The following is a 24654-nucleotide window of genomic DNA, read 5'->3' as shown; positions in this document are numbered from 1 at the left end:
CGAACGTCCGAACTGGCAAAACAATGCAGAGAAGCCATCAAGGATGACCTCAAAAACAGGAGAGCAGCAGTACTGGTAGATGCAGCAGAAGCTGGGAAAAACATTTGTAATGCCCGCCTGTCCTTCACCAACTACAAAACCAAGATGACTGCCCTCCGACATCATGATGGATCTATCACATCTTCCAGAAGGGCAATGGAGAAGATTATTCATGACTTCTACTCAGATCTCTTTAATAGCCACATCCACTTGCCCACATACCACATACCACATGATGGATGTCGTTCCCAATGTTCTCCCTTCCGAAATCCAACATGCCATCTCGTCGGTAAAGAAACAAAGAGCACCTGGCCCAGACAAGACCAGGCCTGAACACCTGAAGAACTTACCATCAGTACTCATCAATACATTGGCTCGACTCTTCACACGCTACCTGTCTGAATGCAAGGTTCCATCCCAATGGAAAACCAGCAGGAATGTACTACTATACAAGAAAGGAGACATCCATGACATTGGCAACTATCGCCCAATCTGCCTATTGTCTGTCATCTACAAACTATTCACTCGAGTCATCCTGAATAGGATTAGCAGAACACTAGATGAAGGACAACCATGTGAACAAGCTGGATTCCGAAAAGGATTCAGTACCATCGACCATATCCACACAATAACCAAGCTCATTGAGGCATCTTGGGAGTTCAAGATGCCGCTCTGTCTAACATTCATTGATTTAAAGAAGGCCTTTGATTCTGTTTAGACGGAAGCCGTCATGGAAGCCCTAGCCAATCAGGGCGTACAAACTCATCAGGATCCTTCGTGAGCTCTATTGCGGATTCGCTACCAAGATCTCACCATTCTACAAAGAAGTAATCATCCATATCAAGAGAGGGGTTCGTCAGGGTGATACCATTTCACCAAAACTCTTCAGTGCCACCCTTGAGAACATCATGCGACGACTGGAATGGGAAAACATGGGAGTGAAGATAGATGGTCGGCAACTACACCACCTCCGCTTTGCTGATGACATCGTTCTAATAACACCAAACATCAACCAAGCGGCACAAATGCTGAACGACTTTGACCGTGAATGTGGAAAGGTCGGACTACAGCTGAATCTTACGAAGACAATGTTTATGAGAAACAGCCTTGTTCCTGACGCTCCATTCGCTCTCAACAGAACCACCATCTCCGAATGCAACAGTTTTATATACCTAGGTCGAGAAATCAACATGATGAATGACCTGGCACCTGAGTTGCGCAGGAGGAAGAGAGCGGCTTGGAATGCCTTCAAGAGCATTGAAGAAATAACTAAAAGGCCAAAGAACCTCCAGCTACGAGCACATCTCTTTGATTCCACTATTCTTCCTGCATTAACATATGCCTCAGAAACCTGGACCCTACGAAAACAGGATGAGAACACTATTCGGGTCTCACAAAGAGGAATCGAAAGAACTATGCTTGGAATATCACGATTCACTCAAATGAGAGATAGAATCCGGAGTTCTGATCTTCGTCAACGCTCAAGAATCAGGGACGCTGTCTCATTTGCCAAGACATCAAAAATCAGATGGGCTGGACACGTAATGAGGTTTACAGACAACCGCTGGACTAGAGCCATTACTGATTGGATTCCACGAGACATCAAAAGATCACGTGGACGCCCACCTATAAGATGGTCAGACTTCTTCGTCAAGACCCTAAATGATCGGTTTGGGGCTCTACATGTTCCTAAAACGAACAGATACCATTGGGCTACGCTAACACGCAACCGGGATGAATGGAGACGTTACTGGCACCCGCTCGATTAAATCAATGAATAACGGGGATTAAGTGATTAAGTGATTAAGTGATGTTAGAATTGATAACTGACCACACATGTGAAAATATTTAATAATATTTCTGAGAGTGAGATCAACTGCCTAAATGTCTGGTTGCCTATTTTCTATTTACAGTATTGAAATATATGCCATAATATTTTAATCTGTTCTAAAACTTTGTTGCTTAGTTAACCCCTTTTAATGAAATAATGGTTTAATTACAAGACTATACTTGTTAGTGATATAATTTCATACCTCTTTTTTTAATTGAATCACCATGAGATATTTGAATTTCAGTCACACAGTGATCAAACACCCATCCCTCCACCAGTGTAATTTTCCACCACCAATGTCCCCAGTATCCCTCCCACCATCCCCACCCCACTGCATCCCCTGCCTCTGTGGCAGACAATTTCCTTTTCACTCTCGCTCTACTTTGGGGCACATGGTTTGCCATACAATACTGAGAGGTCATCATGTTTGGTGTTTTATCTACATTCAGCACACATCTCCCATCCCAAGCGATCCCTCCAACCATCACTGACTTAGTGAACCCTTCTCTATCCCAGCTGCCTTCTCCCTCAGCTCATGAGGCAGGCTCCCAACCATGAAACAATCCTCCCTGCCCTTGTCTCTACTGTCCTTGAGCGTCAGTCTCATATTATGCACAGCGGGTAGAGTGTTTGCCTTGCATGTGGCACACCCGGGCCACCTGGGTTCGATTCCTGCGCCCCTCTCAGAGAGCCTGGCAAGCTACTGAGAGTAACCTGCCTGCAGGACAGAGCCTGGCAAGCTACGTATGGTGTATTTGATATGTCAAACACAGTAACAAGTCTCACAATGGAGACGTTACTGGGCCCACTCGAGCGAATCGATGAACAGGAGGAAAGTGCAGTGCAGTGCTATATTCTACAAATGAGTAGTCATTCTGATTCATTTCACTTAGTACAGTGCTCTCCATGTGTATCCACTTATAAGCAAATTTCATGACTTCATCTTTCCTAACAAGTGTATAATATCCCATGTAAATGTACCAAAGTTTCTTTACCCAGTTGTCTGTTCTCAGGCACTCGGGTTGTTTCCAGATTCTGGTATTGTGAACGGTGCTGCAGTGAACATACAGGTGTAGATGTCATTCTACTATGCTTTTTTGCACCCCTGAGATATATTCCCAGAAGTGGTATTGGTGGGTTATGTGGAAGCTCAACTTAGTTTTTCAAGCAATGCCCACATTGTTTTCCAGAGGGGATGAACGAGTCAGCATTTCCACAAACAATGAGAATCACATTCTCCCCGCATCCATGCAAGCACTGGTTGTTTTTGCTTTTTTTTTTTTTATCACTGTTTGGATTTGCATCACCCAGATGATTAGTAGTGTAGAGCATTTTTTTCTTCTATCTTTTGGCCATTTGTATTTCTTTTTTAAGGAAGCTTCTGTTCATTTCTTCTCCCTTTGTTGATGGGATTAGAGATTATTTTCTTATATAGTTCTAGTACTGTCTTATATATCCTGGATATTAACCCCCTGACACAGAATCTCCTGCTCCCTCATCAGGCTGTCTTGACCCGGGCCTCTCGAGAGGGGGGTGAGTTGAATTTCCCTCCCCGCCCCAAGCAGAACCCTGGCAGCCGAAAACCTCCAGAACCCAGTCACAGTCATGCCCAAGGCCACTCTCCACACACTCAGACGAGCCTCATGCATGAAAGAGCCAGCAGAGGAACCCAGGTATACTGGACCCAGGGCCAAGATCTCCAAGCCTGCTCGGATTGGGACTGAACCTCCTCCACCCAGATGCCCCATTTTCCAGTAGGTTGGCAGCCACACCCACAAACTGCCCCTGGCACCATGTAATCCCATCAATGGCCAAGATCCAGAGACTATAAAAACAAAGCTTCTGAAAGCTAGAGGCCTGTGAGACCTCTTATAGTCTAGTCCACTGATGTACCTAAAGCAACACACATGTGTTTGGTCTTAAGAGACTTGCTTGTATTCTCTTATATACATTCTTTGTCCCTCTCGGAGAGCCAAGCAAGCTACCGAGAGTATCCTGCCCACATGGCAGAGCCTGGCAAGCTCCCCAGGGTGTATTCAATATGCCAAAAACAGTAATGATAATGGGCCGCATTCCTCTGACCCTGAAAAAATCTCCAATACGGCACTGTTGGGAAGGACGAGTAAGGAGAGGCTGCTAAAATTTCTGAGCTGGGATGAATAGAGATGTTACTGCTGCCCGCTCGAGCAAATCGATGAATAATGGGATGACAGTGACAGTGATATAGTGAATAAAAAAAGAACACAACCTCAAACACAACACAATGTTTTTCTTCTCTTCCCCCCCCCCCCACTTTCTTTCTCTCTTCTTCCTGTATGGATTGTTTAAAAATCTTTAGTCACACATTATTTTGAGAGCCAGAAGCAGAGCATAAACTGAATCTCTCCACTGGAAGTTAAATTAATACTAAATTAGAGAAGAAAGAACAATAGATAACTGAGCAGAAAAAAAAATATTAACGGCCATTACAGAAATGTTTCTGTAGTTACTTTTCTTCTTCTATTTTGACAAATCAGCTAGGGAAATAACAGAGCTTAACAAAAACATTTTAAAGAATCTGACAATGCAAAGCAGTACCTTATAATGCTGTGCTCTTTTGTTCTACCAAAACTAATGACACAGTATGTCTGAATCATCTTAAAAATTATTCAAAGTACATTATTAGATACCTGTTACTGCAAGTGTCAATGTAAATTGTTTTCTCATGGTAATAATAGTTCTATAGCTTTATGTTATGACATTAAGATGAGTACTGTTACTGTTCTTAAAAAGTTTCTTATATAAATTTTTTTTTATTACTGGATAAAAAAAATTTATGGAGACGTTGATGAATGGAGACGTTACTGGCACCCGCTCGAATAAATCGAAGAATAACGGAGATTAAGTGATTAAGTGATATAAATTTTTATATCCCTTAATGTTCACAATTGAAAATATTCTTCCAATAAGCAATAGTCTAACTTGTATAATATTTTCAACTGTCAAGTCTAAAAATATAATCTAAATTTACCACCATTATGAAACATCCTAGAATCTTATGGCTGACCCGAGTTCGATTCCTCCGGCCCTCTCGGAGAGCCCAGCAAGCTACCGAGAGTATCTCGCCCGCATGGCAGAGCCTGGCAAGCTCCCCGTGACGTATTCAATATGCCAAACACAGTAACAACAAAGTCTCCAATGGAGACGTTACTGGGCCCGCTCAAGCAAATCGATGATCAACGGGAGGGCCTTTACTTTACTTTATCAAACACTGGAGAAAGTACAGCATATGAGCCCTTTAAGCCTTGTTACACTCTTTAACAATGGACATCACATAACGTAATTTCTAGCAAAATTATAATCTTCACATTAGGGAAAATTAGGGATTGAAATTTATAGGGTACCGTACTTTCTTTTCTATTCAGGAAGAATGGTCTGGTAATTATGTTTCACAAATGAGAAAGAAAAGTTTATTAAATTGGCATTCTATTATCTGGCGCAAGGTATATACTAAAGTTGAGAAAATAATCTGGGGATAACCACTGAATACAATTACTATGGTATTATACAGTATATCATATAGTGTCATAGAGTAGCACTGTAGCACTGTTCTCTGTTGTCATCGATTTGCTCGAGCGGGCCCAGTAATGTCTCCATCATGAGACTTGTTGTTACTGTGTTTGGCATATTGAATATGTCATGTGTAATTTGCCAGCCTCTGCCGTGCGGGCGAGATACTCTCGGTAGCTTGCTGGGCTCTCTGAGAGGGGCGGAGGAATCGAACCCAGCTCGGCAGGGCCGGCTGAGCGCAAGGCAAATAAATGCCCTACCGCTGCGCTATCACTCCACCCATCATAAGGTAAAGGTAAAGGTAAAGGCCCTCCCGTTGATCGTCGATTTGCTCGAGCGGGCCCAGTAACGTCTCCATTGGAGACTTTGTTGTTACTGTGTCTGGCATATCGAATACTCTCGGTAGCTTGCCGGGCTCTCCGAGAAGGGCGGAGGAATCGAACTCGGGTCGGCCATGTTGGCTGCGTGCAAGGCGAACGCCCTACCCGCTGTGCTATCACTCCAGCACCACCCATCCCATCCATCATAGAGTGTATTTTAGTTTTACATGTTTTCTGAAATAGTTTTGCCTCCCTGCAGGCAGCAAATACAAAATATTTGGTAGTTACTAAATATTTACTAGGGGAAAAAAAATGAAGCCTTTTGGCAGATTTTCGTAAAATGCCACTTCTCTTAATGATGCTGAGAGTGTTTATGAGTGGAAAAGAGGAGCAGAGGGCAAGAATGAGAGCTAGAGGGAAGGAGAGAGCTAGGGAAGAATGTGAATGAAAATGATTTTCCAGTTTCCCTGGGTTTTAACTACCAAATTATGGTTTTGGTTTGCTTGCTTTCTGGACTATTTTAAAACTGGAATCATGTTGGAGGTAGAGCGATAGTAAGAGAGTTAGGGCACTTGACTTGCATGTAGCTGACCCAGGTTAGATCCTTGGCATCCATCCTGAGCCCTGTCAGGAGCAATCCCTGGGCACAGAGTCAGAAGTAAGCCCTGAGCACTGCTCACTGTGGTCCCCAAAACACACACACACACACACACACACACACACACACACAAACATAAAACGGAATTATGTTGTAGTTGTGGTTGTGTGTCAACCTTTGTATGGTTAAGATAACATTATGGAATTTAGCTGCTTTAAAGTGTATGCAGCCTTACCGCAAAATATTTGTTGAATAATGGTCTGTTCCTAGTTTGGCCTATAATCTACACTGTGTAGATAGTTCTTTTTGGTTAACAGAAAGTGACATATCTACCTTCTTAGATAATGGCAGACTTCCAAAGCTAGTGCCCAAACTCACTTAAGAGTGGCAGGGAGGAGAGTGTATGAGAGTGCCCGCTGCTTCACGATCTATCACCACTTGGGTATTATTTATTTTCCAAAGCTTAGGTAATCTAATGGAGAAGATGAACCTTCTCCAGAATGCATCACAACGACGATCACAACCATCCTGTTATTCGTCGATTGCCTCGAGCAGGCCCCAGTAACATCTCCTTCATCCTAGCCCTGAGATTTTTTAAAAAGTGCCATATTCAAGGCTCTTTCAGGCTTAAGAGAATGAGACCCATCATTGTTACTGGTATTTGGCATATTGGGTACGCCACGGGGAGTTTGCCAGACTCTGCCGTGTGGGCAGGTTACATCTGGTAGCCTGCCAGTTTGTCCAAAGTAGGAATGAGATAATAAAATGTCATAATAAGATGTCCCACGGCTGCGAATGCGGCCACCCGCTTCCGGGAGCTGGGTATTATAGTCTCTGAGTCTTGGCTGTTGATGGAATTACACGGCGCCAGGGGGCCAGTTGGTGGATGTGACCCCCACCTACAGGAATTTGGAGGAGCTGGGTGGAGGATGCTCAGCCCCGATACGAGTCTCGTTTCTGTAGTATGTTACTCCAGAATGCATAGAGCAGGTTTTTGAGAATTCACTGTATACATTCAATAAGGCAGTTAAATGTTTATCCCAACATGTACATGAAAAGAAAAACAGCAGTTTAAGGAAGGAATGAAGAGAAAGATAAGTAGACTGATACATATATAATAGAATTTAAAAGAAAAAAGCGTAAAAAGTCAAGTAGTTACTAAAACTAGTATTAGACAATGTAATAACTCAGACAGATAGGCTGAAATTGGGAATGTTTAAATATTCTTTATTCAAATTATTTAAATGTGAGAAAGACTTCTAAAAACACCTGCAAAAATATTGTCTCTCTCATTTTTTTATCATTACTGGTTTCCAAAAAAGAGAAGTTAGACGGCTCATAGACCTTGAAAAAGGTCTAAGGAGGAAAAAAATTGAAGGCAGTATGGGATTGAAGAGCTTCAGACAGTAATAGACTATGAAAGTCTCAGTCCTGCGACTTTCCAGCTTGGAACTATCTAAACTTCTATGAATTAGCATTTCTTCATTTAGGAAATGAAGATAATAGCCATCTCATATGAGCGGGATAAGAACTAAATGATATTCACGGGTACCATGCTAAATAAAGTTTGCCAGGTGTAGAAGGACAGATACAAAGTGAACTCTCTCGGATGTGAGATAAAGAAACATACCAAGAAAGTAACTGGCCAAAGACAACAGAATCTGAGACCTTATCTAAAGAAGAGGTGGATGGAGGGTGATGGAGGGACGTGAATACTCCCTCCCGAGGGGACAGTATTGAAATGTTCTATGTACCATGAACAGGACTGCAAATCATGGTGCCTGAAGTAAGAAAAAAAATTTTAAATATTAAATGAATTAAGGGCTGGAGCGATAGCACAGCAGTAGGGCGTTTGTCTTGCATACAGCCAGCCTGGCCAAGCCGGGTTCGATTACTCCTCCCCTCTCAGAGAGCCAGGCAAACTACCGAGAGCATCTCGCCCGCACGGCAGAGCCTGGCAAGCTACCCGTGATGTATTCGATATGCCAAACACAGTAACAACAAAAGTCTTCAATGGAGATGTTACTGGGCCCGCTCGAGCAAATAGAGCAAAGGGCTGGAGCAATAGCACAGCAGTAGGGCATTTGTCTTGCGCATAGCCAGCCTGGCCAAGCTGGGTTCGATTACTCCGCCCCTCTCGGAGAGCCCGGCAAGCTACCGAGAGTATTTCGCCTGCACGGCAAAGCCTGGCAAGCTACCCGTGATGAATTCGATATGCCAAACACAGTAACAGCAAGTCTCAAAAAAATGGAGACGTTACTGGGCCTGCTCGAGCAAATAAATTAAGCAGAAGCCCTTCAGCAATATCCACAGTAAAAACAAAATCTGCTCTTATCATTCTTATTAGAAATGACATTTAGAAATAAAAGGTCAAAAGAAAAGCTCAGATGTACAAGTTATTATCTGCAACAAAATGTTATCTAAAATTAACTTTGCAAATAACATTTTTATATATATTAAGCAGCTATACTTTTATGTTACCGTCTACTTCTGTGGTTTAAAATAATCTTTTTCATAATTCTCAGAAATTTTCAGTATCAAATTTAAATAATCTATATTTTCAATTAAGTATGTCTATGGGACCTAAGAGATAATATGGGGAAAAGCACTTGCTTTACAAGCAGTTTGACCTCCAACACCACATACAGTCCCACAGAAGGATTTTAATTTTATATAGTTCACATTTAATGTTCTAACCATCGTGGAACTTTGTAGAGCCCCACTGTTTTCTTTCAGAGTATCCTGCACATATTGCCCACAGGTATAACAGTGCCGGCTCTGCACAGGCTACACATGTCCATGACAGAAAAGGTTAGAATATTTGGCCAATTGAACACTGGATAGAGATATTTTAACTGTGCCAAGGAGGTGGCTCAAAAAACAGAAACAGAAGCTTTGCATGTGGTGGGAGCCCTAATTTTGACCTGTGACCCTGCATGGATCACACCCCAAACACCAACAGATATGGCTTCTTCTAAAGTTTAAGGTAACCAATAGCTAAACAGAAAGGTACTTAACAGCTTAATACAAATTATTTTCATGCATTTTGGATAGCACTTGCACTTTGGATACAATATTATGATGAATGGATTAAGAAAACCATGGACATATTTCAGATTCTAAAGAAGTTATGATGATTATCAGAATTCTTAACTAAAGTGAAGGAAATCTGAATTTAGTTTTTACTAGAGAAACCAGTTGATTTCCAATCTAAGGACTGTCAAAAAAGAGCTCCAGAATTTCACGATTGAAAAACTGAATCAGTCTTCTCTTCATGTCACAGCAAATCTTAGGCTTACTGGAATTTCTCATAGTCCTTTGTACACTTGTCAAAGGTCTCATAACACCGATTATGTTGGTTGTAACACTTTGTAAAAAAAGGGATGCTAGTGTAAGATAAGATGAAAAATGGAGAGCCAAGTCCACTCAGTGGAGGAGGATTTATAAGCACAACATGGGAAAAGCTGAATCAGTCACTGCATTTTTACTGAATGTAACAGTCCTTGCCACCCAAGGAGTACCAAACACCAGTTAGCTATTGTCCATCTTAGCACACTACTTCCGTTCCAGGTGATCCTCAAGGTGTACCTCCAGTCAGTGGTCTGCAACTGGTCCTCAGTGCAGCCATCTGGAGGAGAAAATGGGGTAGGACCATCTGCGGACACCACATAATCCTAAAGCCTAACAATCGGCACAGGGGTCCCCAGGGAAAACCAAAGCAGTGGCAGACACCCAGGACTGGGCCATCAAGCTACAGTGGCCTCCCTAACTCATCCTCTTCTCCAGGGAACCAAAACAGAGGGATGGAGATTCACCCCTAAAATCTTTTGAAGGCATCCATGAACAAATAATAAGAAGAATCTATTTAACAACTGCGCAAAATACAACCAAAATTTACATTAAGCCGATGAATCAATGCAGAAAATCTATGTGGCATATAATTTGTGTTTGAAAACATAAACAATAACAGTTTCATATGCATATATTCATGAAGTGACAAATTCATTAAGATCAATGCTAAGAGTGATAAACTGCTAAAGCTCTTAAAGAATATGCCTAAAATATTTAGAAACATAAGCAGAGAATAAACAAAGTACACAATCATTTGTTTAACTGTAAAATTTATAGGCCTTCCAAGCATGGACAAAGTACTAAGGTATGCTATAAACTAATCTTTCTACATGCTATCACATTATCCAGGATGACCCATTTAAAACAGTCACAACTTTCCCAACTTTTGTAACTCTAAAGGAGCAGTGCTTCCTGATTCACAGAGAATGCAAAGCGTCAGACCAAACTTCCTCCTTTTATTCCCTTCACTGCTAGTTAGGAGTACAATATGAGACGTAGTAGTATAACTACTTAGTAGTTCAGAGTAGTTCCAGTTATAGCTAATAAGAGTATGTGAAAGAGAGATTTACTTTCAACACAAGGGAGTAATTTTTAAGACGCAAGTTGTGGATTATAGTCTCTGAGGAGCTGACTAGAAAAGAAATTAAATGATAAAATTCTAGGTATGGTAGTGCTAGAATGGTAATTAAAAATTTGTATGAAATCTGAAATTTTAACTTTATACTTTTTTATAAAGACAAAGCTTTCAGTAACAGGAAAACTTGAATGTCACGGAGGCAATGATACAGTACCACTGTGTTCTGACTGCTGTCTCACTGTATTACAGTTAGAAGTCAGGGAACGTACAGTACATTTTTTCTGATTGTTTTTGCTACTTGGGGTCTTTTGTATTTCCAAATAAATTTTATGATTTTTCTGTTCTATGTCCAAGCAAATTTTATTGTTTTCCTGTTCAAATAACTGCCGCTGGAGATCTGATAGGAAATGTTCTGATGTGCATACTGCTTTAGCTGGCCATTTCAGCCACATTAATTCTTCTAATCAATCCACAAGCAAAAGACAGCTTTCTTATTGTATCATCTTCAATTACTTTCTGTAGTACAATATATTTTTCAGAGTACAGAACTTATAAATCCAGAGTTAAATTCATTTCAGGTATCTGATTTTGCTATAATTATAAACTGATATCTAAATTTACTGATAGTTCTTGGTTTACAGATAAAAAATTTTAAAAATCGGTATATTACTTAAGTAGGATGTAACTTTACTAAGTCTAATAATTTGTTCATGGACTCGACAGTTTACTATGCATTTGCAAATACTGTCAGTGTACTTCTTTCTTTCCCTCCTATCTGGAATTTTGTACTTGTTTTTTTTTTTGTCTACTTACTTAGGTTACTACCTTTACTATTATGGAATAGTACAGCTGACAGTAGACATCTTTCTCTTGCTTCTGATCTTCCATCCAGTTTCTAACCCAGGCTCATCATATATGTTCTTTATTCTGTTAATGTACTTTCCTTCTATACCTTTTTACTAACAATTATCATAAATGACGGTTAGACCTTGTCTAATGCCTTTATCTGCATTTATGGGAAAAAATCACAAGGCTCAAATTGTTGACACAGTGATCAGTGACTTGAGCATGTTGAATCATGCTTGCAACCCTGAAAGATATAAATTCCAAATGATTATATGGTCAATTGATCCATTATTTTGCCCCATTTTTTGCCCTGATTATCATTGTTTTCTACATATTTGAAAGTTCCAGGCTGGCTGCAGGCATATTACCCTGTTCTTTGCATTTTTGTGTTTACTACACTTTGTTTTTGTCAGGCTCACCTGCCTTAATTCAAATCCAACAAATTTGTAGTAAGATGCCTTTCTATTATTTCTATGCAGTGGTGCTATGTCTTCAGAGTTTCATCTGTGCACGCCCTGCTTCCATGATCTGGCTGGTTACCACAGTTTCTCACATTTGCAGCATGGAGTGGTAAGAGCAGCCCTCCACACTCAAGCATTACTGCTGCCATCATGCAGACTGAAGGGGATATGGAGGAGGTGGGCGAGGGAGGGGAAGGGATGTGGATTGTTGTGCTGTCCTGTGATTCCCAGTCAAAGTTAGATGTTTCTACCGCCAGGAATCCTCACTGGGAAGCTGTCTGAGAGGTAGTACTTTGCTGTACTTTCTCTGTAGTCCTACTTAGGTTCCTGGCCCATGAGTCATGCTTTTCTTCTCTGTTGCTTTGCATTCACTTGGGCTGAAGTCTGGCCTATGCCCTCTCATCTCTGTTTAAAAATCAGGTTGATTGTTTAGGAATTTGTTTGTTCTATGTCTGCCATATATGTCTGCCATCGCCTCAGTCCTCAAGTCCTGACTACCTTAAGACACAGATATGTATATCCCTCAAGAGACCTTGGTCCCATTATAAGCCCACTAACTACAGTTTACTAATTTCATTGGTTTTATTATTACTTATTTGGGGGGCTCTTTGGCGTTTGGAGGCCACTGGCTTGGTGTTCTGGGAGTGTGTGTTGGTTCTCATTTCCCACACTGAAACTAAGAGTACAGCCCTTGGTATCATTTTGGTCTTCGCAGACTCTAAATACTTGGGAGTTGAAGGACAAGATAAAGAAAGAGTAGTACACCTGATGATTGGATGCCAGTCATATTCAGTGCTTGCCAGGCATGAGTTCTGAAATTCTGATGTCTTAGAAAGCAAAATAAAAACTGTTTCTGAAACACCCCAATCTATCTCACTGCTAAGGAAATTAGTAATTTACTTAATTTCACTTAAATACCATATATATTTGCTGCAAATAAACATTATACACATGGAGTTTATATTCTAATTAAACTACAATTTTTCTCAATGCTAATTTAAATTCACTTACATTTACCTGAACTGAAAGCAAGTATCAAAATTCTTGCTAAAGGTGCAGTCTTCCCCACCTTCTCTAGATGGAAGTCTGGGGACCATGAGCTTCTACAAACAAGGTTCTAGTATATGGGTGTCAGGACTACTTCAAACCACATTGGAATAGCTCCCTACAGAGGTGTCTCTGGAACCAAACCATTTATACTTTAGAATCTCAGAAGAAGGCTGTGCAAGCTTTCATGATATGCAAAGTAAGCAATGGAAAATAAATGATCTAGCAAATGCTCCTGGAAGACAGGCTTGAATGGTGGTGGGAAAATTCAAGCAAAATATAATGTCCAAAAGTAGAGAAAAAGTGTCTATATACAAATAATGCAAGAGAAGAAAAAGGTATTTTTTAAAGAGTCCCATTCACAATAGTATCTCAGAAAATCAAGTACCTCAGGAATCAGCTTAACTAAAGAGGTGAAGGAGCATCACATAGAAAATTACAAAACAGTACTTCAAGAAATAGAAGAGGACACTAGGAAATGGAGACACATCCCCTGCTCATGAACAGGGATGAATAATATTATCAAAATGACAGTACTCACAGAATGTCCTGACCCTGCGCCAGGCTGTTTTTGCTGGGGCACCTCAGAGGGGGGCAGGTTGAGTTTCCCTCCCTGCCCCAAGCAGCACCGAGAATGCTCTCCTGTATTGCTCTTATGTCGCCTTTTTCTTACATTTATTTTTCTTATTTTGGGGTCTCTTCTCTACCTTGTCCTCAGGACCACTGATATGAATTTGAACTTCTTACAATGACGCTGAATTTTGTATTTTACATTTGATATTTCTTTAGTTTATTTATATCTATAAAGTTTGGAGCTTACTCAAACTTTCATATTTACTGATGACCTCCTTCACTGATTTTTCATTTAACTTAGCTATTTTTGTTTGAAAGGCTTGTTTGGGAAAGGGTGTGTGTGTGTGTGTGTGTGTGTGTGTGTGTGTGTGTGTGTGTGTGTGCCAGTCTGTGTGCTGGGAGAAGGCAGGGAGTTTGTCAGTGGTGCCCAAGGTCCACCCTCAAAAACTTTGGTCAGCCTGGCTTGCAGTTCAATATGAGAGTCTGGAAATGAGTCCCTGCAGTGCTGACGGTCACCTGGTGGGTCCTGAGGTCCTCCAGGGCCACATCTGGTGATACTAGGAGTGTCCATGTGATGCAGAGGTTGAATCCCAGTCAACTGCATGGTACCTGTTCTATTTGCTCTTTTGGCACCCTATTCTTGGCCTTTTCTTACCATTCATCAATGGCTCTGTTCATGTTTCTTCGCTGTGTCTAAATACATAGATGTGAGGACAACAGGAAGAGATCCAAGCCATTAGGAGTGAGGATCATGGATTGCTTACTCCAGGCTTCGAATGGTGTAATTTGCCATTGAAATGCTACTATTAAAGGTTCAGAGCAATTATGCAGAGACCTGCTGAGGGCCATGAATTTCTTCTTGAAACTTTATAGCTTGTCTCCAGCTCAAGTTTTCTAAGGGTGGGGTTCCAAGTCCATTTTTGGCTCACCTCTTCCTTTTCTCAAGGCAAAATTCCAAGCTTTCAAATTCTCTTTCATCCCTCCACTACTCTTGAACACATACACGTTAACTCTAACACTGTCACGGTCTATATTTTAGTATTTAAACTCCTCGAGGTAGTATTGAGTTTTTCAGTGGATGTTCTCAAAGAATACAAAAGTACAGAAAAAGCAGTTCATGGAACTTACTAAATGGCTGTCACCAGGGGCAGGGTGGGGGGACGTCCTAAAACTGACAGTGCAGGGACTGAAGCTTTTTTAGATGGGAATATGGATGACATAAAGGTGTGGTTCTAATTCTATTCTGGAAGCAGAAATGAATGTTTTCTTAGTTGTACAGAAGGCCGATTAAAAGGAATATTCAACAGGTCAAATAAATCCCTATTAGTTTATTGTTCTACCATGGTGCAATTATTCTTTTTGGGGACAAAAAGTTTTTTATTTCCCACCACAGTCCAGCTGTCCACTTCTTGTAATGTATCTTTCAACTTAGAACCGAGGTCCAGAAGTTGATTCACACCTGAGAACAAGCCAGAAACCACATTGAGCGTCCTCAAAGCTGGGTTCGAGACCAATGGGACTCCTGTCGTGGGTGGAAGCACACAGCACTGAGAGAGCAGAGAAGGCCAAAGAGAAGCAGGAAGGAACCTAAAACCAGCAGTCTGGAACCACATAAAGATAACTCTTCCGAGGTGAGCAGCTTGGTGAGCACAAGGAGTTCATGGCTACAGACAGTGACACACTCTTCAGCAATTCTAGGGATCAAGGTGACATTTCCTGCTCCCTCCTCGTGAGCAGGATATGGGTGGTTGGCTGGAGGACAAGATTCCTGGTGCAGCACTAAAATACAGGCAGGTTCCTGGAGTCCTTTCTGTGGTAACCCTGGCTGTGTTGAGGACCTGCTCACCTGCATGAGATCCTTTCAATCCCATCTGACTTCCCAGGACCTTGGTTTGGAATGTCTGAGTCTTGTTACCATCTGAAGCATTTCTGAAGTTCAAGGTGGTCAGTAAGCCCACAACATGAGACCCATGCCATTTCCCAGGAACTGTCCCATTTGCAGGGCACAGGGTCAGCCGGCCAAAGGATCTCAAGGAGGAGACCCAGTCCTGTGGAATGTCAGGGCTGCACAGGCCAGTCCTGTGTATTGGAAGTCGCCAAGGCTCAGGCTGAGAGGCCAAGAAGTAACAGGATCAGAGTGGACAGAACAGAGGTGGGTGGTAGGCCAGACAAAGATGCAGGTTGTGGCCAACCTGGCAGCTGCCCATGGGGAACAGAGGGGTCTGGGCGTCCACAGAGAGCCCCAGCCCTGCATCCCATCCTGGCACATCCCAACTGGGCACATCTGGAAAGGGGAGAAAAGCAGGAAGGGGGAGGGTAGAGCCAAAGGATCAGCGGCTGGTGCCACATCTGGGCCTACCCTCCCCTGACTGCCCCTCCAACAGGAATTCAATACCCACATCCCCTCCTGGTCAACTGCATTGGGTGCTCCCGTAGCCCGCTCTCACCATTCTGAGCCAGGCAGAGACATGTTGCAATAATTCTTTTGATGTAATTAGCACACCGGTGAATTTTAAATATTTTGCAAATGAACAAATAATTTTTCTCCAACATGCCAATTTATCGCTCCTAAAGAAGTGGGGAGGACGATTATTTTTTATATGGAATGACCTTTTCGTCGATTCGTCGATTGCTTCAAGCAGGCCCCAGTAACGTCTCCTTCATCCTAGCCCTGAGATTAGTGCTATATTCAAGGCTCTTTAGGAGAATGAGACCCATCATCTGGTATTTGGCATATTGGGTATGCCACGGGGAGTTTGCCAGACTCTGCCGTGTGGGCAGGTTACATTTGGTAGCCTGCCAGTTTGTCTATAGTAGGAATGAGATAATAAGATGTCATAATAAGATGTCACGTGTCATAATAAGATGCATGTGCGGCCGCACAGTTCTGGGAGCTGGTTTTTATAGTCTCTGAGTCTTGGCCGTTGATGGGATTACACGGCACCAGGGGGCCAGTTGGTGGGTGTGACCCCCGTCTACTGGAATTCGGAGGATCTGGGTGGAGGATGCTCAGCCCCAATCCGAGTAGGCTTGGAGATCTCAGCCCCCCCAGGACCCGCTTGCCTTGGTTCCTCTGCCGGTACCTATTCTTAAAGAAGTGGGGAGGACAATTATTTTTTATATGGAATGACCTTAAAACTGAAAAAAAAAAAACTGATAGTCAATGACCTAATTACCCAAGAATAGAATATTTTTCAAAGTTAGACTGTATGTTCAGGGCTGGGTACGTGACTTGTACATTGGGCACCCGAGAACCGCCTCCCCAGTCTCTCCAGCAGAACAAAGAGATGGGGACTACAAACTGATGGTCAAAATGACCTGTTAAGTGCAGAGCTGTTAGCACACTTATAAAACATATGAGGAGGTTTGAGATATAGGACTGCATGTAGGTGTGACTGATTATTTAAGAGGTAAAGAATTTCAATGGAGGCCAATTCTCTTGGGGAAATTAAATCAAAGAGACTCCCTGTCTTCCAGGGACATCTATATTGCTTTTCTCTTTCCCTTTAATTGTACATATTAAACAATTAAGTTTACCTCTACTAATACTTGCAGTTGTTTGGATAAATGCAGTAAGAAATATAGTCCTCTGGGCTCCCAGGGCAAGCAAGCAAGGCTTTATTCTTTTTTTCTTCTAAACACTTTTTACTAGCACTGCACTGTAGTACTGTCCTCCTGTTGTTCATCGATTTGCTCGAGTGGGCACCAGTAACGTCTCCACTGTGAGATTTGTTGTTACTGTTTTTAGCATATCGAATACACCACAGGGAGCTTGCCAGGCTCTGCCATGCGGATGCGATACTCTCAGTAGCTTACCGGGGACAGAGGAATCGGACCCAGGAGGGCCACATGCAAGGCAAATGGCCCTACCCTCTGCGCTATTGCTCCAGCCCATTTTTTATTAAATTACCGTAAAACCCAGACTAAGTCCTCAGGTCAGTTCAGCTTTTCCTTCCCCTTAGGGTCTTGTCTCTTAAGTCCTACTGGCTTCCATGCTTTCATGCTTTCCAGACTGTTCTATTTCGATGTTGGGGTAGCTTCGTTTCTTGCCCCAGTTGCATCCAGAGTCCATGGTAGGATGCCCACCCCAACCTTTTGGAGTGTTAGGAACCACACAACCCATGCCTGAGTCAAGTCGTCATGATGAATACCCAGAAATAGATATATTTCAGAGTCCATCAACTCCCAAATATTAGGAGCATAGCATTAGTGTTCTTTCTGTGTTTAAGCAAAGGTCACTGCTCTACAGTAAAACATGAAAAGGCTATAGGGAAAATAGAAAAGTAATTCACTACAAACACAAGGTCTATAATCAACTAAGTAACCAAGCCTGAACTGGGTAATTGTAAAGCACAAAGGAAAGGTTAAAGATAAACTCGAGGGGTTAGGGGTATTTGTGAGAGCATTGTAAGCTTCTCTGGGAGGAGAAAAAGAAGCCTGAAACACTAAGGGCTAATATTCAACATTAGACATTGTGACATAAACGATTATAAAGGATTTTTTCTATTCCTTTAAATATACTTTTAAAACTGTAATATACTTTTAATTTTGCCCAGCACTTTTTTACTTTTTTGGGAAAAGGGTAATGGTAAATAGCCACATTGTATTATTTTCCTAACAAAGTTAAAAGATAAATTATAAATTCTAGTAAAAAAATTTTTAATTGAGGCACACATTACCAATAAACCTGTGTAAAAACAGTGCATTCTATTATGTACCTAAGACATATTCAGATGTTCTAAATTTTGAATGAAGCTTGTTCTTCAAATCTTCGAATCTTTAAACCCGTAATCTCACTTGAACACTTCTCATTTGCTTTTTTCTCTTATGTCTCTTTGCACTTGCTTTTCAAGCTAGTGTTCTCTCTTAGACAAGTATTCCTTTCCTTCTTTCCCCAAGCCTTACCTTTTTCTAAATTCTATTCAATAAAAAATGATCTTCCTTCACTAAGAAAATAATAAAATTTGAATAAAAAATTTGACCTGTCATCTTTTCTGAAATTCAAAATGTAATTTATTCACTATAAAGGTATAGGTAAAACCCATGAAATAATATATCTGAAAGCAAAAGCTACATATAATAATAGCATCAATGAAACTACAAAAATTAGTCAAAAAAAGCCATCATTCTATACTCATAGAGTGATATTTGGGTTCATTCTATACTATATTTGGGTTCATTCTATACTCATAGAGTGATATTTGGGTTCTATACTCATAGAATGATGAGTATTCTATACTCATCATTCTATACTCATAGCAGTAGGGTGTTTGCCTTGTACACGGCTGTGTCAGCCGAGCCGGGTTTGATTCCTCCGCCCCTCTCAGGGAACCCGGCAAGCTACCGAGAGTATCTCACCTGCACGGCAAAGCCTGGCAAGCTACCTATGGTATTCAATATGCCAAACACAGTAACAACAAGCCTCAAAATTAAGACATTATTGGGCCTGCTCGAGCAAATCGATGAACAATGGGAGGACAGTGACAGTGATCCAAAATAAGAAAATTTTCAATTCTGTGGCATATTCAGGTTCAATTCTACCTTTATTTAGAAAACTTTCATAAGAATTTACTTACATGCAAAGGAATCTCAAATATATTTGTACCCCTCTCCCCATACACATGGCAGAAATAATAGATATGCAGGATACAGTATGGGAAAGGATATCTCTTCAGATGCAACATCTTCCAGCACTTCCTCATGTTCACCAACACAAAAAATAACAGATATTTACATTTACATGTATGGCTAGGGGAAGCCTTTGTTCCATGGATACTATAAGGTATTTGGTAGACATTATTTTAGAATTCAATAAACACTGCTTCAGTATGAGCCTGCTAATAATTTCATGGCCTGACAGGTTTCTATTATCAAAAAATTTTATCTCATTACAACATCACTCAAAATTGTCTTTTCAAAATAACTACATATCATCATCCATAAATCACCTTACATTTCCTAAAGAGATAACTACAATTACTTTATCCCTACATTTGTATGTTACATGAAGAGAAGACTGTGCATCTACTAAATGGGGCCAGAGAGACAGTACAGAGGTTTAAGCACATGGTTTACACGCGAACAATCCAGATTTGATCCTCTGCATCACTTGTGGTACTCCGAGTACCTCCAGGAGTGACTCCTAGGTGCAAAGCCAGGAGTAGCCTCTGAGCATTGCAACTGTGACCCAAATATCAATAAAGTGAAAAATGAAACTACTTTATAATAAGAAATTAAATTCTAGAATATATATGTGTGCATATATATGCATGATTTTGTACACATACATAATTTAAAATTTAACTTGAGGGACTAGAGAGCTAGTACAGTGGTGAAGGTTCTTGCCTTGCATGAAACTGTCTTGGCTTTGACCTGCAGCACACTATATGGTCCCCTGAACCCATCAGGAATGATCCCTGAGCACAGAGTCAGGAGTAAACCCTGAGCACAACCAGAGGTAACCAAAGTACCTCCAAATAAAATAAATAAATAAAAGGTAAAAATAAATCATTTCAACTGGCAATAGTTTCTCAAAAATTGCACACATATGTGACTTCATGAAGAAGGATGTCACTACTGAAAGCAGTAAGGTCATACTTCAAGAAGGAAATTACTTCCAAGAGAGCATCCTTAAGATTTACAGCCGACTTATCAGATGAAACCCTGCAGGACCGAAGACAGTGTGGGGTATAGTGAAAAAAAAAAATCAATGAAATGAATGCTTCACCAAGAGTTCTTTACCCAGCCAGACTCTCATTCAGATTTGAAGGAACAATACAAAACTTCACAGATAAACAACTCAGGAAGTTCATAGATTCAAACCCATTGTTATAAGAACTAAATGGGCTAGTTTAAAATAAAACAAGTCTCACAAACAGACCTAGCTTCTGCAAAAAATGGCACAAAACTCTGTAACAATGATGTCTCTCAATGTCAATGGGCTGTAAGCAACAATTAAGGAAAATGTGGGCAGAACTCTCTGAGACTGAAGCTAAAGAAAACTTCATGGATGAAACACGCTGATAAAGCAAGTGGAAGCAAAGATAAACAAATAGAACTACATTAAACTAAGAAACTTTTGCTCCTAAAGAAAAAGAGAGAGAGAGATACAATGATGACCCACAAGTTGGGAAATATTATTGATGCAATTATTACCCATCTGATAAAGGATTACTGTCCAAAATATATAAGTCACTGGTAGAACTTGACAAGAAAAAGACACACAATCCCATCAAAAGATGGGAAGAGGAAATCAACAGAAACTTTCTCAAAGAAAAAATACAAATGGCCAAAAGGCACATGAAAAAAATGCTCTACATCACTAATAATGAGGGAGATACAAATCAAAACAACAATGAGGTATCATCACATTGTTATAATGATAACATAACAGTTATCATCAGCACTCATCAAAAAGAACAAGAGCAACCTATGCTGATTGGATGTGGAGAGAACGGGATTCTTCAATGTTGGTGGGAATGCTGCCTGCTTCAGTCTTTTTGGAAAAAAATATGGGCATTCCCCAAAGAACTAGAAATTGAATTTTCATATTCCCATAATACCACTTATGGGAATATAGCTCAGAAGCTCCCCTAAAAAACACAGTAACAATGCTATCTGCACTTCTATGTTCATTACAGCACTATTCACAATAGCCAGAATCTGGAAATAAGCCAAGTACCCAAAAAGAGATGAATGGGTAAAGAAACTATGGTACATCTAAACAATACCATGCAGCTTTTAGGAAAAAATGATGTTGTGAAATTAGCTTATAAATGAATTGAGATAGAGTATCATGCTGAGTGAAGTGAGTCAGAAGGAGAAGGACAGGCATAGAATCATTGGACTCTTGTAGGGTAAATAAAAAACAAAATGTGAGACTAATAAACAAGGATAATAGAAACAAGGGCCAGGAGGATTGGTCCATTGTCAGAAGTCTGCCTCAAGTGCTTGAGGAGAAGGCACTATGAAAAGGATAGTTGGGAATTTGGAAATTATCACTCTTGGTAAGAACTCTATGCTGAAAATAAGTAAAGGAACAAACAGGAAGGATAACCTCTCAGTATTTGTATTGCAAACCCTAATGACCAAAAAGAGGGATGGGGTGGGGGGGGGGAGAGAGAGAGAGAGAGAGAGAGAGAGAGAGAGGAGAAAGTTTCTGCTTTAGAGAGGCTGAGGGGGGGGGAGGAAAATGGGACACTGGTGGTGGAAATGTACTCTGGTGGAGGGATAGGGGTTGGAACACTGTTTGACTGAAACCAATCATTAACAGCTTTGTAACTGTATTTCAAAGTAATTCAATTAAAAAAAACAGACATAGGCTGGAGCAATAGCACAGCAGGTAAGGCGTTTGTCTTGTACGCAGTAGGCCCGGCCGAGCTAGGTTCGATTCTTCCGTCCCTCTCAGAGAGCCCAGCAAGCTACCAAGAGTATCTTGACCCAATGGAAAAGCCTGGCAAGCTACCCGTGACATATTCAATATGCCAAACACAGTAACAATAAGTCTCATGATGGAGACATTACTGAGCCCGCTCGAGCAAATCGATGAACAACGGGAGGACAGTGACAGTGACAGTGAAATAATGGATTAGAAAATTGAATCCAACACTCTGCTGACTACAAGAAACATATTTGAACAGCCAGAGGAAATACAGATTTGAAGTCAAAAGCTGGAAAACAGTTATTTAAACAAACAACCTCCTCAAAAAAAGTCAGGTTGGCTATATTAGTTCAGATAACAGACTTCAGGCTGAAGAAGGTTCTAAGACACAGGGAAAGTCATTCTTAATGACCGAGGGATCTGTACAAGAGAAAGAACTCACATTCCTATATGTATATGCACCAAATGAGGGATCAGAAAAATACTTAAAACAACTGCTCATAGACTTGAAGAAAGACATTGATAGCATCACAATAGTTGGAGACTTCAATACCACTTTGCCACTTCCTGACAGGACAACTAAAGTTCAGCAAGAAAATACTTTTTTGAGAAAAGAAATGGAAGAAAGGGGTTTAATAGACAAATGTAGGGTTTTTAATCCCCAAAAGCTAAATATACATTCTTCTCCAGTTCACATGGGACATTCTCCAAGATAGACTACATGCTGGGCCATAAAACATATCCCCATAAAATTAAGAGAACTGAAATTGTATCATCCTTTCAGACCATGATGCACCTTTGGACATTATGGTGTGCAATACAGGTACTTAAAGGTTATCAAGTATATCCCTTTACCTATTTTCAGTGCTCAGTTCTTGTTCAGAGAGATCATTTTCAACTCTCTGAAGGGTTAGTTTTTAACACAGCTTAAATCTGGTAAGCTACTATGCAAAAACCAATCAATTAACAACAAAATCAAAACTCACTTCAAATTTTAATTTCATTTCTCTACTCTGTTCTGTATTTGCCATATCTGTTCTACTAAAACTGCTTCCTAATTACCTCTGCCTCACTTTTCTTCCCACTGTATTTCTAATTACATGAAACTACATTAATCATCATATTTCAGATTGCACGTCCTTCTCTCCCAGAAGGGAGCAACATGACACTCGCCATAACCTTGTACCAGGCTGTTTCACTCGGGGCACCCTGGAGGGAGGTGGGTGAGACCTCTCCCTGCCACAAGGGATGCAGCCCTGGCAGCCAATAATTTCCAACTCAGCCGCCACCATGCTCATGACCACTCTCCACACGCCTGGGCCAAGCATCACCCACAAATGCATCTATTACTGGGCCACACGGCCACAACATTTCAAACCACATACTCTACAAGTACTCCAGGATTACTGCACCACAGGTGACAGGGTTCAAAGTCGGAGGCAACCAATCTTAGAGGGAAATATACATACATATATATATAATATATATTATATATATATATCTAATAGCACTGGCGCACTGTCCTCCCGTTCTCCCATTGTTCATTGATTTCCTTGAGGGGGCACCAGTAATGTCTCCATTGTGAGACTTCTTGTTACTGTTTTTGGCATATCAAATATGACACGGGGAGTTTGCCAGGCTCTGCTGTGCAGGCAGGATACTCTCGGTAGCTTGCCAGGTTCTCCAAGAGGGACAGAAAAATCAAACCCAGGTGGGCCGAGTGTAAGGCAAACACCCTGTTCTTGCTATTGTTCCAGTCAGATCACAGTAAAAAAAAATAAGTACCCTGGTGTCAGGATGTGTCTCAGAGGCAAAGCACTCTAGAGGGCTCTAGGCTCAATCCCCAGCACCAAATTTAAATAAAAAATAATATAATAATAAATGTATAATGGTACAGTGGGTAGGGCATTTGCCTTGCATGCAGCCAATCCAGGATATATATAATATATAAATATTATATTATACATATGGGCTGGAGCGATAGCACAGCGGGTAGGGCGTCTGCCTTGCACGCGGCCAACATGGCCGACCCGAGTTCGATTCCTCCGCCCCTCTTGGAGAGCCCGGCAAGCTACCGAGAGTATTCGATATGCCAGACACAGTAACAACAAAGTCTCCAATGGAGACGTTACTGGGCCCGCTCGAGCAAATCGACGATCAACGGGAGGGCCTTTACCTTACCTTTACTATATATAAATATTATATTATATATAAAATATATATTTTTTACAGATATATATAAAAAACATACAAGGCTCAACCTTTAACAACATGTTAGTGACCTCTTATAGAAGAGTTTAATGGGCCCTGGGTGAAATACAACAATCTCACACTCTTTCTTCTAAGGCTACTTTTTTCTAGCATTCTCAGCAGATTTTCATAACAAACAATAAAAAATATATTATTGTGGTTGTGCTTTGGGGCAGGGATTGGGATTCGGATGGAAACATCCAAAATATGGTGGAAGGAAAGTGTAACAGTAGTGGGATTGGTGTTTGAATATTAAATGTAATCAATATTGTGAACTACTTTATAAAATAAAATTTTAAAAAATAAATAAATTAAAAAATAAACATCCTAT

The 24654-nt window shown here is 40.9% G+C and overlaps 1 protein-coding gene and 1 pseudogene across 3 annotated transcripts in view; both read right to left on the bottom strand.

Annotated features, from left to right (window-relative positions):
* Positions 1-24654, bottom strand: part of RAP1GDS1 (Rap1 GTPase-GDP dissociation stimulator 1) — a 247978-nt gene that overhangs the window by 102052 nt on the left and 121272 nt on the right. The gene's annotated exons all lie outside the window — the stretch shown is intronic.
* On the bottom strand, positions 15056-15900 carry LOC130040665 (insulin-like growth factor-binding protein 3 receptor; annotated as a pseudogene).

This window comes from Sorex fumeus, unplaced genomic scaffold (assembly GCF_029834395.1).
Source record: "Sorex fumeus unplaced genomic scaffold, SorFum_2.1 ptg000095l, whole genome shotgun sequence".
Lineage (NCBI taxonomy): Eukaryota > Metazoa > Chordata > Mammalia > Eulipotyphla > Soricidae > Sorex > Sorex fumeus.
The sequence above is the reverse complement of the archived record's forward strand: the minus strand, read 5'-3'. Positions and strand labels throughout refer to the sequence as shown.